General features: G+C 35.2%; 1 non-coding gene and 1 pseudogene across 1 annotated transcript; both read left to right on the forward strand.

Moving 5' to 3' along the window:
* Positions 1-5503: 5503 nt before the first annotated feature.
* LOC121797109 lies at positions 5504-8055 on the forward strand (annotated as a pseudogene).
* Positions 8056-8766: 711 nt separating this feature from the next.
* TRNAS-GCU lies at positions 8767-8848 on the forward strand. The gene has a single exon. It is a non-coding gene; the product is annotated as a tRNA-Ser (tRNA).
* Positions 8849-15348: the final 6500 nt, after the last annotated feature.

The following is a 15348-nucleotide window of genomic DNA, read 5'->3' on the forward strand; positions in this document are numbered from 1 at the left end:
ACTGCAGCAACGCAATTGTAGGGAGAGATCGTCGTGGGGGGCTAGAATGCGAAACTCTACTAATTAGTGGACTACAAATTAATTTATGTAGATTAAAATAATTGTGGATGAATCTAACTATCAAGTATAGTATGAATGTATATGCAAGCTAAGTTGCAACGTCGTGAATTATATGAGCTGTTTTTTTGTTGCTTGTTGAAAAAAAGTTCTCTCTTCTCTCACAACAGTGAAGTAAAATCATGCTAAGAGTGATGTGTTTTGTAAACAAGAGTATGTAAAATCATGCTAAAAGTGATGTGTTTTGTAAACAAGAGTGAAGTAAAATCATAATAAGAGTGATGTGTTTTGTAAACAAGAGTGAAGTAAAATCATGCTAAGAGTGATGTGTTTTGTAAACAAGAGTGAAGTAAAATCATGCTAAGAGTGATGTGTTTTGTAAACAAGAGTGAAGTAAAATCATAATAAGAGTGATGTGTTTTGTAAACAAGAGTGAAGTAAAATCATGCTAAGAGTGATGTGTTTTGTAAACAAGAGTAAAGTAAAATCATAATAAGAGTGATGTGTTTTGTAAACAAGAGTGAAGTAAAATCATGCTAAGAGTGATGTGTTTTGTAAACAAGAGTAAAATAAAATCATAATAAGAGTGATGTGTTTTGTAAACAAGAGTGAAGTAAAATCATAATAAAAGTTATGTGTTTTGTAAACAACAGTGAAGTAAAAAAATATTTCCTAAAATATATATAGGGAGTAAAACATAAATATAATTAATTTACACATTTTGTTTCAATAGTAAACTCCATTGATAAATATGACGGATTAAGAAAATGCATATTGTTATTTCATTTAGTAAAGTGGACTCAATTCTATAAATCGGAGGCAAATAGAGTGATTATGAGTAAACCACCCAAAATCAAATCGAGCATACCAACATTTGAATCAACATTGAAGGTTTAAAAATCAAAATTGAGAGTAGCAATCACCAAAATAAACATTGCATCTAAGGAAAAAACATAAGAAGTTCAACGCAAGTGCGTGGTTGAGGGAGGTGGTGGGCCTTTTGGAGCGTGCAAGTTCCTTCGACGCAAGTGCGTAAAAGGGTGCGTATTTGCACCGTATTTCGACTCCGATCAAGGCGCGGCCCACTTCGCCTCCGTGCACAGGGTCTTCTGGCGCCTCCAAATTGTTGCTTCGAATTCCGCCGCACTGCCTCCTCGACGCCGTTGTCACGCTTTGCAACGAGGCCCTCGCTAAGTGTATAACTGATTCAATCCTCTCTTCTCCTGCTACGCCATTGTTTGAAAGGTGATGGGGAGAAGGAGATTTGGAAGGTGAATTGAAACCGCGTAAACTTTAAATTTCATAATTTCCAAAAATACCCTTGGCGTATTTTATATTATTAAAATAAATAATATTTGTTCCATTTATTTGTGTGGCTGAGATTTGTTCTCTAGTTATACACTTAAAATTAGTTATATCTTGATCACAAACCTATATATATATATATATATAGGGTGTATTATATACCAAACTAGTTTTAAACACTAAACGCCAAACACATCATTATATAATAATACGGAGTTCATTACAACTTTATTTGTAGTTCATTATAGGGAATTTTGAGGTTTAAAAACAATGACATCATCATGCATAATTTAGAAATCTGAAGTTCATTATAAGTTTGTTATTAGTTCATTATAATGAACTCCATGTTATCATATAATGATGTTGTTCAGCGTTTAAGGTTTAAGAGTGGTTCTGTATTGATCATAATCCTATATATATATATATATATATATATATATATATATATATATAAAATTCTTTATTCCTTAATTTATTTTATTTTTTTCACTCAATATGAAATACAATTTTCTTAAATTATGTATCTAAAAAGAAAGTGCCAAATGAGATGAAGGGATTACTTTAAATTATAATACTCATTTCCAAAAAATATGAACACTTTCCATTGATCCGTCCCATGAAAATATCATCTTCTATTTTTGATAACTTATTTCTCACTAATGAAGTGGGGCACATCATTCACTAACAATACTCTAATTACTTTTTTCTTTCAATCACTCTCTTATTTTAATAATTGTGCATTAATTCTTATATCATCTCAAATATTCTTATTTTTAAGGACGGAGGAAGTAGTACTAATATTTGATGATGAAACGAAGTTTAGTTGGTAAAAGTATTTGATACGATATTATTATTATTATTATTATTATTATTATTATTATTATTATTTAGTTAGTTAATTATGGATTTGCATATCTTTTACATATCTTTTGTCTTACTCATTAAGTTAGTATCCACTATTATAAATAATGAACATTGTTCTTTAGTTCAATCATTCAAGAAATATCAATTATCCTTCTATTTTATTTTCTCTTACTCTCTTCCCTTTCAAACGTGCAAAACGCACAAAACCCTAATTTTGACGTCGGATTGATCGACGGGCAAAGCTCCCGCGACGTTCGACGCAAAATCTACGGGTTAAGGAACTTCATCCTTAACAATTGGCGAAAAACTGACGTTGGTATATTGTAGCTTGTTTGGGTTTGCCTTGTTGATTTGTGAATGCTACAATTATGAAGCAGGGGTTTTGCCTGGAATAAAAAAACAGTTTTAAAAAATATATATCTCGTATGAACTATGACCTCGCCCACATCATTATTTTCCTTGATCATTTGAGCATTTCTGCTTGTGTTATAAATTATATTGTCGTTCATGCGAAGGTTTTAGTCTTTTCAGCTTTGTTTTGAAGTTCTTTCTTGAGGTTAATGCTTGTATTATATTGTATGAACCTTGTAATAACCTCGTTTCGTCTTTAGTAGTCCGTGTGTAAGTCTAACACTTCATTCCTGCATTTAACATAGTAAGTAAATTGAGTGACAATAATTCTATTCCTACCTAAATTTGATATGATGGGAGGAGTTTTGGCCCAAAGGTGCTTCCAATGGTAAGAACTAGACTTTCCACTTTCTGTATGTTGTGTGTGGCATGTAACTTACTTTGGCAGGAGAGGCGATGCACTCAAGGGACGGATCGGGATGGATACATAAATGGGAGACGGGAGCATGGTCGCCTCCAGTTTTGGTATGCTCCTAATCTCAACTGTCCTGTAGTTCTCTCAATCTGATATTCGTTGTACGACAACGTGCAAAGAGCCTTTCTCTTGACTTGAGTCTGCAAGAAAGAGAAGGATATGCTTGATCCAATTTGCAGCAATCACATAGTATAGTGGATTTTCTCAGCCTGTATATTTTTGTTGCAAACTATTTGAGGTTGCAAACTTCCCATTGTGTGTGTGTGAAAGGGATAGAGCTTGATTGAGATTATGTATAAGATTGCTTACTACGGAGTAGTTTACATATATGAAATAAGTATAAGATCTTTTTTAAGGGTCATGGGGTTTTGGTTGGGTTAATTTTGATATTTGCTGCTAATCTTATCCGAATGTTACCTAAACTTCTAGGAATAATCATAAACAATATTAAAATCTTCTTGTTAGGATTTGAAGTTGTAATTTAGTCATAATTGAAGTGAAAGCACATGCTTTGAACTTAATCATGTGAACGCAACTATAGTATACTCTTGTTAGTAGTATAAAACAAAACAGTTGCATTATTCAAAAGTTTCCCATAAATTCCCCCTTAGTATTTTATTTTTAAAACATGTGCTAGGTAGTATTTTTTTTGTTATAAGGAATAATATAAATATTAATATTGATAAGATAAAGATTATATTCCTGACGATTTTATCTTTAAGTGAACAAGTGGACCAATAGTCGATATGTTTCCAAAATTAAACAGTTATGATTCCTTTATACATTTTAATTTACTACTACTATAATTTCATAATGTGTTTGTTCATATATCATAATTGAAAAACATTTCGTACACACTAATCGGATGAGAAATATTGTAGGTAACTTCAAATTGAAAATAGTTGTTATTCTTAATATCATATTGAAAATACGTATATATATTGGCAGATGACTCTCAAAATTTAAAATCAACAAATATTAGTACTCCTCTTTCCCTGAAAGTTTGTCCCATTTTTCTATTTCCGTTTGTCCACAAAATTTGACTCATTTCACCTTTCACCATTTTTGGTAGTGGACCTCATATTTCACTAACTCATTCCTACTCACATTTTATTATAAAACTAATACTTCATCCGTCCCAGATTAAGAGTCACTTTTTGCCATAAAAGTCAGTCCCCGTTTAAGAGTCACATTTAGAATTTTCCATATTGGTCATACAATTTTACCTCATTCTTCATCAAAATTACATAAAAATGTCATTATCTACATAAAAATGTCATTATCTACATTAAAATAAACCAAAATAAAAATCAAACATTTAATTTCACACTCTATCATCTCACTTCATTTATTACACACTCCAAAAAGTCAAAAGGGACCCACCTTCAACCTACTCACTTCATTTATTACACACTCTATCATCTCACTTCATTTATTACACACTCCACCATCTCACTTCATTTATTACACTCTTCAACTCTTTCTTAAAACCCGAGCCAAAACAATAAGCGACTCCTAATCCAGGACAGAGGGAGTACTATATAAAAGTATGACTCACATTCCACAAACTTTTTCAACTCATTGTTCATTACATTTCTTAAAATCCATGTCGGGTCAAAGTGGGACAATATTTGAGGGACGGGGGGGAGTAATATATTTTTAAAACGCAACTTGACTTGGATGATTAAGAAAATAAAACAAAAACAAAACAAACCCATACCTAATTTATACTCCATACTCCATTGGAGAACTAGTAGTATGAAATACTCTCTCCAATAAAGGTTCATTTTGTTATTTTCATCCTTCCATCAATACAAGTCTCATTTACTTTTTACCATTTTTGTTAATGTACCTCGTATTCTACTTATTTTATCTCACTCACATTTATTACTCCATCCGTCTCAATTAAGTTGAGACATACTTTTGGGAACAGAGATTAAGAAATTGTGTTGAAAAGTAGGAAAGATGAATAAAGTAGAAAGATAAAAGAGAGAGTAAAGTAGATAGTGGAATAAAGTAGGAAAGATAAAGAGAGAGTAAAATAGATAGTTGAATAAAGTAAGAGTGATTAGATGTTTTGTTTTTTTAAAAAAGAAATGACTTAACTTAGTTGGAACATTCCAAAGAGGAATACGATTTAATTTAGTTAGGATAGAGGAAGTATAAACTAACATATAAATATAGCAATATTGCTTCCATTAACCTTTTCTCTCCATTTTCTATAACATTTTTTAAAATTAATGCTCAATCAATATATCTATAATAATGAACAATAATGGCGGGAGAGAGTAACTTATAAGCAACGATTTTGATTTAATTCAAAATATGAAAGTATCTCCAAAAGATATTCATCAACGAATGGGCTTCCCCCACGTGGCCCAATTAAAAGCCTCCAATCACTCAGCACTCCCACTTTATAGGGCCCGCTTTAGCGTCGCCGAATATTCATTCCCACTCTCGCACAGAATGAAGCCTCCACCAAACACGCCCCTACTCTCTCTCTACTTCATCACTCTCTCTCTCTCCTCCTCCCCTCCTCCGCCGTCTCCTCCTCCGGCCAGGAGGAGACCTTCATCGTCCACGTCTCCCACTCTCACAAGCCACTCACATTCTCTACCCATCGCCATTGGTACTCCAGCATCCTCCGCTCCCTTCCACCGCACCACCGCCCCGCCAGAATCCTCTACACCTACGACCGCGCCGTGCGAGGCTTCTCCGCGCGTCTCTCCGCCGATCAGGCCGCCGCATTGCGCGGCGTCCCTGGCGTAGTCTCCGTCGTCCCCGACGCGATTCGCCAGGCTCATACCACTCGAACTCCCAAATTTCTAGGTTTAGCCGATTCGTTCGGTTTGTGGCCGAATTCCGACTACGCAGATGATGTAATTGTCGGCGTTTTGGATACTGGTATCTGGCCGGAGCGGGAGAGCTTCTCCGATGAAGGTCTCGGCCCCGTACCGGAGCGATGGAAGGGGAAATGCGCGGATTTCCCCGATTTCCCTTCGACGTTGTGTAATAAGAAGATTATTGGCGCCAGTGCGTATTATTTAGGTCACGAAGCTGCTAGAAACGAATCGACGGATGAATCGAGCGAATCGATGTCCCCGAGGGATACGGAAGGCCACGGCACGCACACAGCGTCGACTGCCGCCGGAGCGGTGGTGAGGAACGCGAGTTTGCTCGGATATGCGAAGGGTGAAGCTAGAGCTAGAGGAATGGCGATTAAGGCGAGGATCGCGGTTTACAAAATCTGCTGGACGAATGGATGCTACGATTCGGATATTTTAGCTGCGTTTGAGCAAGCGATCGAGGACGGAGTGGACGTGATCTCGCTTTCCGTCGGCGCTTCTGGCTACGCGCCGCAGTACGATGAGGATTCCATCGCGATCGGAGCTTTTGCAGCGACGGAGAAAGGAATCGTCGTTTCGTGCTCCGCCGGAAACTCAGGACCTGGCTCCTACACTTCCGTCAACATCGCGCCGTGGATTTTGACCGTCGGAGCTTCGTCGCTCGACCGCGAGTTCCCCGCCGATGTTGTTCTCGGCGACGGCAGAGTGTACGGAGGCGTCTCTCTATACTCCGGCGATTCGCTCGGCGAAGTTATGCTTCCGTTGGTTTACGCCAAGGATTGCGGAAGCCAGTACTGCTACACCGGCGAGCTCAATTCATCGAAAGTCACCGGAAAAATCGTGATCTGCGATCGCGGCGGCAATGCGAGAGTGGAGAAAGGAGAAGCCGTCCACGTCGCCGGCGGGGCCGGCATGATCATGGCTAACCTAGACGATTCCGGCGAAGAGCTCCTCGCCGATGCGCACTTCATCCCCACCACAATGGTCGGAGCATCCGCCGGAGACCAAATCCGATCCTACTCGAGCTCAGATCCAAATCCAACCGCTACAATCGTCTTCAAAGGAACCGTCATCAGCAATTCCCCTTCCGCTCCCCGCGTCGCCTCGTTCTCGAGCCGCGGCCCGAGCTACCGCACCGCCGAGATCCTGAAGCCGGACGTGATCGGCCCCGGCGTCAACATCCTCGCCGCCTGGACGGGCCACACCGGCCCCACCGGCATCGAAACAGACACGAGAAGAGTCGAATTCAACATCATCTCCGGCACGTCGATGTCGTGCCCCCACGTCAGCGGCCTGGCGGCGCTGCTGAAGCAGGCTTATCCGTCGTGGTCGCCGGCGGCGATCAAGTCGGCGCTGATGACCACCGCTTACAATGTGGATAACACCGGAAAGAATCTCACGGACCTCGCCACCGGAGCTGAATCCAATGCCTACATCCACGGGACCGGCCATGTCGACCCGAACCGGTCATTGGATCCGGGTTTGGTTTATGATTTGGAAATTACAGATTATTTGGGGTTCCTCTGCACAATTGGATATGATTCAAAGAGAATATCCGTGTTTTCGAAAGATGCTTCTTCGTTGGATTGTGATAAGTTGGGATTCAAGAATCCTGGAAATTTGAACTACCCTTCGTTTTCGGTTGTTTTCAGCGGCGGCGAGAGCGTGATCACGTACAAGAGGACGGTGAAGAACGTCGGGAAGGCAGCGGGCGCGGTGTACGAAATGGGAGTGGCGGCGCCGCTGGGGGTGGAGGTGAGTGTGTCGCCGAGCAAACTTGTGTTCGGTGAGAATGAGGAGAAGTTGTCGTACGAAGTCACGTTCAAGAGCAGCGCCGAAGCCGTGGATGCAGCCGGATTTTCGGTGGTGGATGGAGAAAAGTCTGCGTTCGGGTGGCTGGAGTGGAGCGACAGCGGTGGCCACCGTGTGAGGAGCCAAATCGCGGTGCTATGGAAGGAGAGCAGCGGCGCCGCGGCGGTGGCGGCAATGTGAAGTTGTTGAGGGGATTGTTGTGCTCTGTTGTTGTTAATCTTGTGTGTAAAATAAGGATTTAAAAGCAAAGGGAGAGTGTTGTTTTCATGTAGGATTTGAGATTCTTGATCAAGATTATGATTATTGGAGGTGGAAGAAGCCAATATATTTGGATTTATTGCATTTTATAAAGTATAAACCCTTGAGTTTTCTGTTGTTATGTAATCAAATTTGAGTCTCTAAAACTTTTCAATCATGTCGCTATGCTGACTTTATTAAAAAGAAAGTGTTTGTTGCTTTCTTTCGATCAATTCAATAATAATTAAATCGATTAATTGAACCAAATAACAACCCACTACATAATTAGAATCCAACTTTAACTTTAATGATCATAAAGTAAATGACTTCTAAATTTCCACTGCAAGTATCTAATCTGCAAAATTAAAAGTTTCCACACAATTAGCTTTAGATTTTGATAAAATTATTTAAATCTTTAATCAAGCTATGACTATCATAAACTAAACCAACATACACCAACACCAATATTTCCATTAGAGTTAGCGCAATTTGCATAACTAAAAGCTTTTGCTCAAATCTACGCTAAATGGATTTTTTTTGGATTTTCATTGGAGATTAGGAATAGATGGACTCTCTATATAGGACTCGTCATCACTACTTTAGCGGCTTGGCCGGTTACTCGAGATTCTCGATTATTTCATTTCCAATGTACAGTGGACAAATAGGATTATTTTCTTCTCGAGATCTTTTACTTTTTTTTCTCATGTGGGAGTTAGAATTAATTCCCGTTTAATAACAAGCCTAAACGTATTTTCTCCGGGTGTCGAAGATAGTGATAGAAGGTATATACCTTATTATTATAACCGTAAGTTACAGACCGTCGCTTTGGCCGAGTGGTTAAGGCGTGTGCCTGCTAAGTACATGGGGTTTCCCCGCGAGTGTTCGAATCACTCAGGCGACGATTTTTGTAACTTCAAAATATTTTCCTCAAACAGAACTCAGAAGCCCAATTTTATATGAGATATCTAGAATTATTGATATTTTTATTTTAACCTAGATACTACTCCATATAGTAGAACTTTATATGAGATATCTTTAAGCATAAATTTCGTTTAATGCACATTTAACACTATTTGTTTTATTCTACACATTTAATTTGATTATGATATATTGAAAAGTGTTATTGATATTTCTAATATTATATTTTCATAAAAATATTTATTTAAAAAAATCAAATAAAAATTAAAATATTAACATAAAATATAATTCGAATCTTTTGATTTAAATAAACAATTCTAACAAGACTATAATTTTGAATTTTTGAAGAAAGAAAAAGAATCTGAAATCGTTATGAAGAAAGTTTATGTAGTTTTATTTTGTATATTAAATGGAGAGAGTAAAATAAGAGAAATGGAATAAAGTAGAAATAAAATTGTTTCTATTTTAGTAATGGATCGTTTTAATTGTGAAAAATTAAAAAGGAAAGTGAGTAATTTATGGCAACATTTGGGAAGTAGTATTCCTTCTCATGCATTGGCAAGCGTAGGTCAAATTTTCGAAATTAGTGAACTTCTCAACAGAGCTGTATTTATTTTAAGCCTGTGTCGCTTCATACCTACTCAGATTAATTAATCATCATAATGTGCAGTATATTTTTCCTTCTAAAATTAATCGCATAAATTAAATCCGACCAAAATTTTGAAATGGAGTCTTAATTTGATCTTGAAGTAAGCTTTGTATCATCAAAATTGCTAAACCCCAAATTTGAACACGCAATCATCATTAATCCTTGTATTTTATTAATTAGGTAAAGTTTGGATTTGTATTCATGTCTTGGCATTGCTTATGTGTTTGTTTGCTACAAACAAAGTGATTAATTTTTATGATCATTACGTTGCAATTATCGTACCAATGAATACATTTTGTGCATATCACTTTAACATGGAGTAACTCTCATGATTTGGTAAATAAAAAATGAAAAGAATAAAGCTATGCGGCCATAATGTGGCCGGCCATAAATTAATTAAATAACATAAAAAAGTTGATTTTTTGTTTAATACAACTTGATTTTATCATTGCGTTTAAATTTACATGTTATTACATGTAAAAAAGTTTCTTTTGTCACAAAAATAATACTGATATTATAAATAATGGAGATGTATATGGAATAAGGAAAAATATTAGTAGTAGTAATTGAGTCTAAAAATTTTTATAAAAAATTGCTCATGAATATATGAATTTTCTATTGAGTCTAAATACAATAATTTCACATATTTCATTGTGTAAAAAAGATCTAGATTATATATGATTTTTTCTGTTGAGTCTAAATTCAATAACTTTCACATGATTTCATTTTGCCTAAAATGATCTTGAGTATATAAGTTTTCTATCGAGTCTATAAACAATAACTTTCAAATGATTTCATTATGTAAAAAAGTACTCTTGATTAGTAGTATATGAATTTTCTATTGAGTCTAAAATCAATAACTCTCACGTGATTTCTTTTTGTACAAAATTTGCTCTCAAACTCTCAAGTATACTAATATTCTATTGCCTGATTTTATACAACGATTACCCTCATGAAATCTCTACATGAATAACCTTATGAAAAATATCAAAATATAAGTTGGACAACATCATGTATTTCCTTCGTTTCAGTAGTGTTTCAATCATTTTTTTTGAACAAAATTCAACCTATTTAAAAATATCCCTTACTTTATATCTCTTTATTCTTTTATCTCTTATTCTTATACTTATACTTACTTTTATTCACGTTCCACTTAATTCACTATCTATTTATCTTGGACTCCAACAGAAAGTGAAGGCGCATTTAATACAATTTGCCAAAAAAAAAAAGGAAGCAACACGCCAACAACATGTATTTACGAAAATGCCCTAGTTAGATCTATACTCCCTTCATTCACGAATAGAAGTCCCGTTTTTCCATTTTAGTCGGTCCGCAAATAGAAGTCCCGGTTCACTTTTACCATAAATGATACTAGAGTCTCACATTCTACTAACTCATTCCACTCACATTTTATTTAAAATTAATATATACAATTGAGACTCATATTCTACTGACTTTTTTTCAATCACTTTTTTCAATGTTTCTTAAAATCTATGTCGCTAAAAAATGAGACTCCTAATGGCAAACGTAGGAATAAATTTAACTTAATAGGAGTAGTAATGTCACACCACCAAACTTTATCCCTATATAGTATATAAATGCTCTATAACCACTCTATATGTCAACACTTTTCTCTCTCCATTTCCACCCAAAATATGTCTTCCGAAACTGCCCCCCTCAACCCAAAAAGCCTCAGCCTCAGCCTCCGCCTCAGCCGCAACTCCGCCACCCCCTTCCGGTGGAGCCTCGGCCGCAGACGGCCTCGGCTCCCCACCGTTCGCCTTGGCAGGAAAAGGTCCCGTCACGGCTTTTCCCTGCCGAGGCTCTACAAGAAGGCGAAACTCAAGTGGAAAGAGCTCCAGTATTTGAGCATCCTCAAAAAGTTGAAGAATTACTATAAAGGATTTATGAAGGATTTGATGGATGGAAGCACTACAATTGAGTCATATCAGCAACGCATGTTTCTAGAAGCTTCTTTCGGTATTCCGGTTATGGGCCTTTCAATGAACAGTTATCACTCTAGTCATCGACATTGGTGAGTGAAGATTGAACTCATATTTCTCATCGTATTTTAAATAATTTTGAGAAATTGTTGCGATTGTAATTTTGTTTCGGAAATAAAATGAAAGCAAGGGTAAGATCTATCACTTTCTTTTGTATTACAGATCATGTACAAATTCAATTAGTTTGGTTTTTCTAGAAATTCTTCTTACATTTGCATGTTGTTATGTGATTTTTATGTTTAAAGTATGTTCAGACAACGAATCTCATAATGATGCACAAATCAAGAAAGTCAAAGTTGATTAATCTTTTAAGCAAGTTTCAAGTTACAAGAAATAAAAAAAAACTATATTTCTTAATTAACCAAAATAATGTGCAAACAGCTATACTGCACATGTATCTCAAAATTGGAGTCCACAGCTAATTATGGTATATATATTTTCATTATGTGTAGTAGTAAATTATTTTGATAAAATAATATTATAATCAAGATCGATATAATAATAGGCTTAATTGAAATGAAAATTGATATGGTATATTTATTTTTCCTGCCGATATTCCGATTATTGATATGGTATATTTATTTTTTCATGTGAGCAATCACATATAATTAATTTATTAATTTTGTAATTAATTTATTGATTTGTAAAATTGATATACAAAATCAGAATTTTAAAAAAGTTTAGAAATTTATATGGAAAAATTGAGTTATTTTCAATGCGTCGTTTTAGAAATTTGGAAATATGTGCAAAAAACACGTATAATATACTCCACAATTGATTTCAAAAAATAGTTTATTTTATAACTTGAAAATGAAAAAATAAAATAAAATACGTAACATAATTATTAAAATTAGAAAAATCACCTGTCATTTAGCCACTAATTTAAGTTTCAATAATGTAACAGAATACATGCAGAAATATTATTTATTTACGACAAATATTAAACAATCATTGAACTAAAGTAGAAAATAATCTGACTATATCATCAGTGCTTCCGTCACCTTTATATTTTGATCCATTACCTTTTCTCAATTATAAAACCATGTCACTGTCGTGTGCTTATTTTAATAAATCTTTGTCGTCAAGTATATTGAACACAACTCAAAATAAACAAGTACTATTGAACACAAGTTACACAACTCAGAATTAAATTAACAACATACAGCCAACTTCCAATATATTACGATTGTACTAATAAATTTCGAAAATTCATGAATTGTGATAAATTTTAGTACTATCTTAGTAACTAAAAAGTTAGACGGATAGATAGTGAAATTTGAATTAGTTTGTAATTATCTAATGTCGATTTTTGTGAAATTGTATTTAATATGATAATTTGAAAATCAAATTATGTTAATACACAAAATGACGTGGCTTAGTTGTAAAAATTAACAATACGTTACTCCCTTGTATGAATTTTTTCTTTTTTTCGATCTATTCTGAAAAGTATGAATATTCTAATTTTAAAAACTCTTTTCTCTTTTTAATAAACTATGAATCATTCTTCACTAAAAATATTTTAAAAACTTTTTATATCTATCTCTCCTACTTTACCAATTATGCATTAAAATTCATGCCAAACCAAATGTTCATATTTTTCGAAGATAGATGGAGTATTATACAGTACATTGACAACTGATTTTTCCACTGAAATAATTGTAAATAAATCTAAATTTTGTGATTTTTTATTCTGGCGTTTAAATTTGGTGATATTGAACGAAGTTCATGATTTTTTGGACAATTTGACACATTAGGATAATTCACAGAAATATTCTATAAAAAATACGCTATAATAGTATACAATAACAATATGTAACGAAATTATAACAAATTATCACGAAATAAATTGGCTTGTGAAACGCCTACCCCAAGTACAATTTCTTTAATTTATTCAATGAAATAGAGTTAAATATTATTAAAATCGATATAATAAATTATCATATACTTTAATGTATGCTAGTGTATTTTCTTATTCCAATTTTTACTTCGCTGTTGTTTTATTTGATATGGGGAAGAAGATTTTGAAGATAACGGTTCGAGCATGGCTTGTGCAATTGACAATTTAGTGTACTTTGAATAAGGAAGTTCAGAGGTTCAAGTTGACACTTTTGTTTATCTATATGTATCCCTTCCCAGATCTTAAGATGTTATTGTCATCGTATTCACTAGGCTTCGATTCTCCTTTTTACTGTCTGAGAGACTTAGATTGGTGTATGTTAACTTCGAAGATGAAGTGATTCATTACTTTCTTACATCGTGTCCCAATCTTGAGAAGTTGTACATACAATACTCTCGTATCTTAGAGAATATTAAAGTTGTTGATCCACCAAGCTTGAAAGTTTTGTACATAAGAAGTTGCATCGAGTGGAGATATCTGCTGCCAATCTTGTCTCATTGACATTGGGGAGGAAAACAATTTGGTTTTGAAGAGAGTTCCGAATTTTTGTGTGTTAATTATTGATGATGATATCTGTATTTCCTTTGTTTTACAACCCAAGCAACACTCGAGCTATTCAGCTCGGCTGGAAAAGCTCATATTGGATTTTCGCTCAGTGAATGGAGTAAACATACACAACCTTATTCTTTGTTCATATATTCCATTTAAATTTGTTCATATTTAACTAAAGATTGCCATTTTTCTGACTATGTAACTTTTTTCCCCTCTCAGGTATACAATATACCAATTGTTGCTTCTCCTGATTTGCCCCAATTATGCTCCCTCAAACAGCTGGAAGTGCAAGTTCACACCGGAACCCGTCAAAGCCTTCTCTTCTTCACATCGTTGATCAAGCCATCTCCACAATTACGCGATTTTAGGATTGAGGTGAACTAAATCTGTAGTTCCTTTCTTGAATTGATTTTGTGTACAATTTCATTTGCAAAATGTCTCTGATCTTCCTCAGACTTGGTTCAGTCTGATGTTTTCGAGATATATAATCATAATTTGCTGCATAGTGTTGACTCGATTTTAGGGTGCTCTGCTTTCATTCTATCGGAGTCTTTTCTCGAACTTCTCAAACATCACAAGTATACTGTAGTGGCCTCGTAGATATTCTGGTGCAGTAGACACCTGTAAGGTCAAGACTGTAATTCAGCTTGTTGTAGTGATTATAAACACAAAACTAGTTAAAGAATCACTAAGCCTTAAACTTGATTGAGAAATTCATAATCATCATAATTGGAATGATCACTTTTATGGTATGTTTCCCATCTTAAGAGTGCTATTATTGATTTAGACAATGTCTTATCTGTGTGTGTGTTGATTTCATTTTTGTCACAGGTGCATTACTCAAAATACTCGTCATATTTGGTACTCCTCATCAACTCTATCCGTACAATTTCACTATAGTCGAGTTTATTGTTTTCTTTTGAAAAATAAATCTTCCTTTCCTAACACGAGTTGTAAATCGGCCGATCTTCATCATGACAGGGATATATAAAGTTGTCGTTTCCTATTGTAAGTGCTGCAATTGCTGTGAAATTCGTACATAGTATTCTCAAGGTGGTTGAAATTGTGGGCTATGTTGGGTGCTCGGTGAAGAAGAGTTGCTGTTGGAATTGATCAAGATTGTTCCATTGATTGAAAGTGTTTCCATTGATACTGAGACTGATTACTACGATCTACACGAAACGGGGAGGCATTTGACGGAGATTGTGGCAACCACACGAAACGAAGCAAAAGAGCGTGCCAGACATTTCGTATCCAGCTTTCCGAAGCAAATTGAAGCCATCGTGATATGATAAACTGATGTAATCGAACTTACCATATGTTAGTTTCTAGCTTTACCTTGGATTATGCAGCTCATTCATGCTTGATTTTGGAGGAAAAAA

Source organism: Salvia splendens, chromosome 3 (genome assembly GCF_004379255.2).
Source record: "Salvia splendens isolate huo1 chromosome 3, SspV2, whole genome shotgun sequence".
NCBI classification, from domain to species: domain Eukaryota; kingdom Viridiplantae; phylum Streptophyta; class Magnoliopsida; order Lamiales; family Lamiaceae; genus Salvia; species Salvia splendens.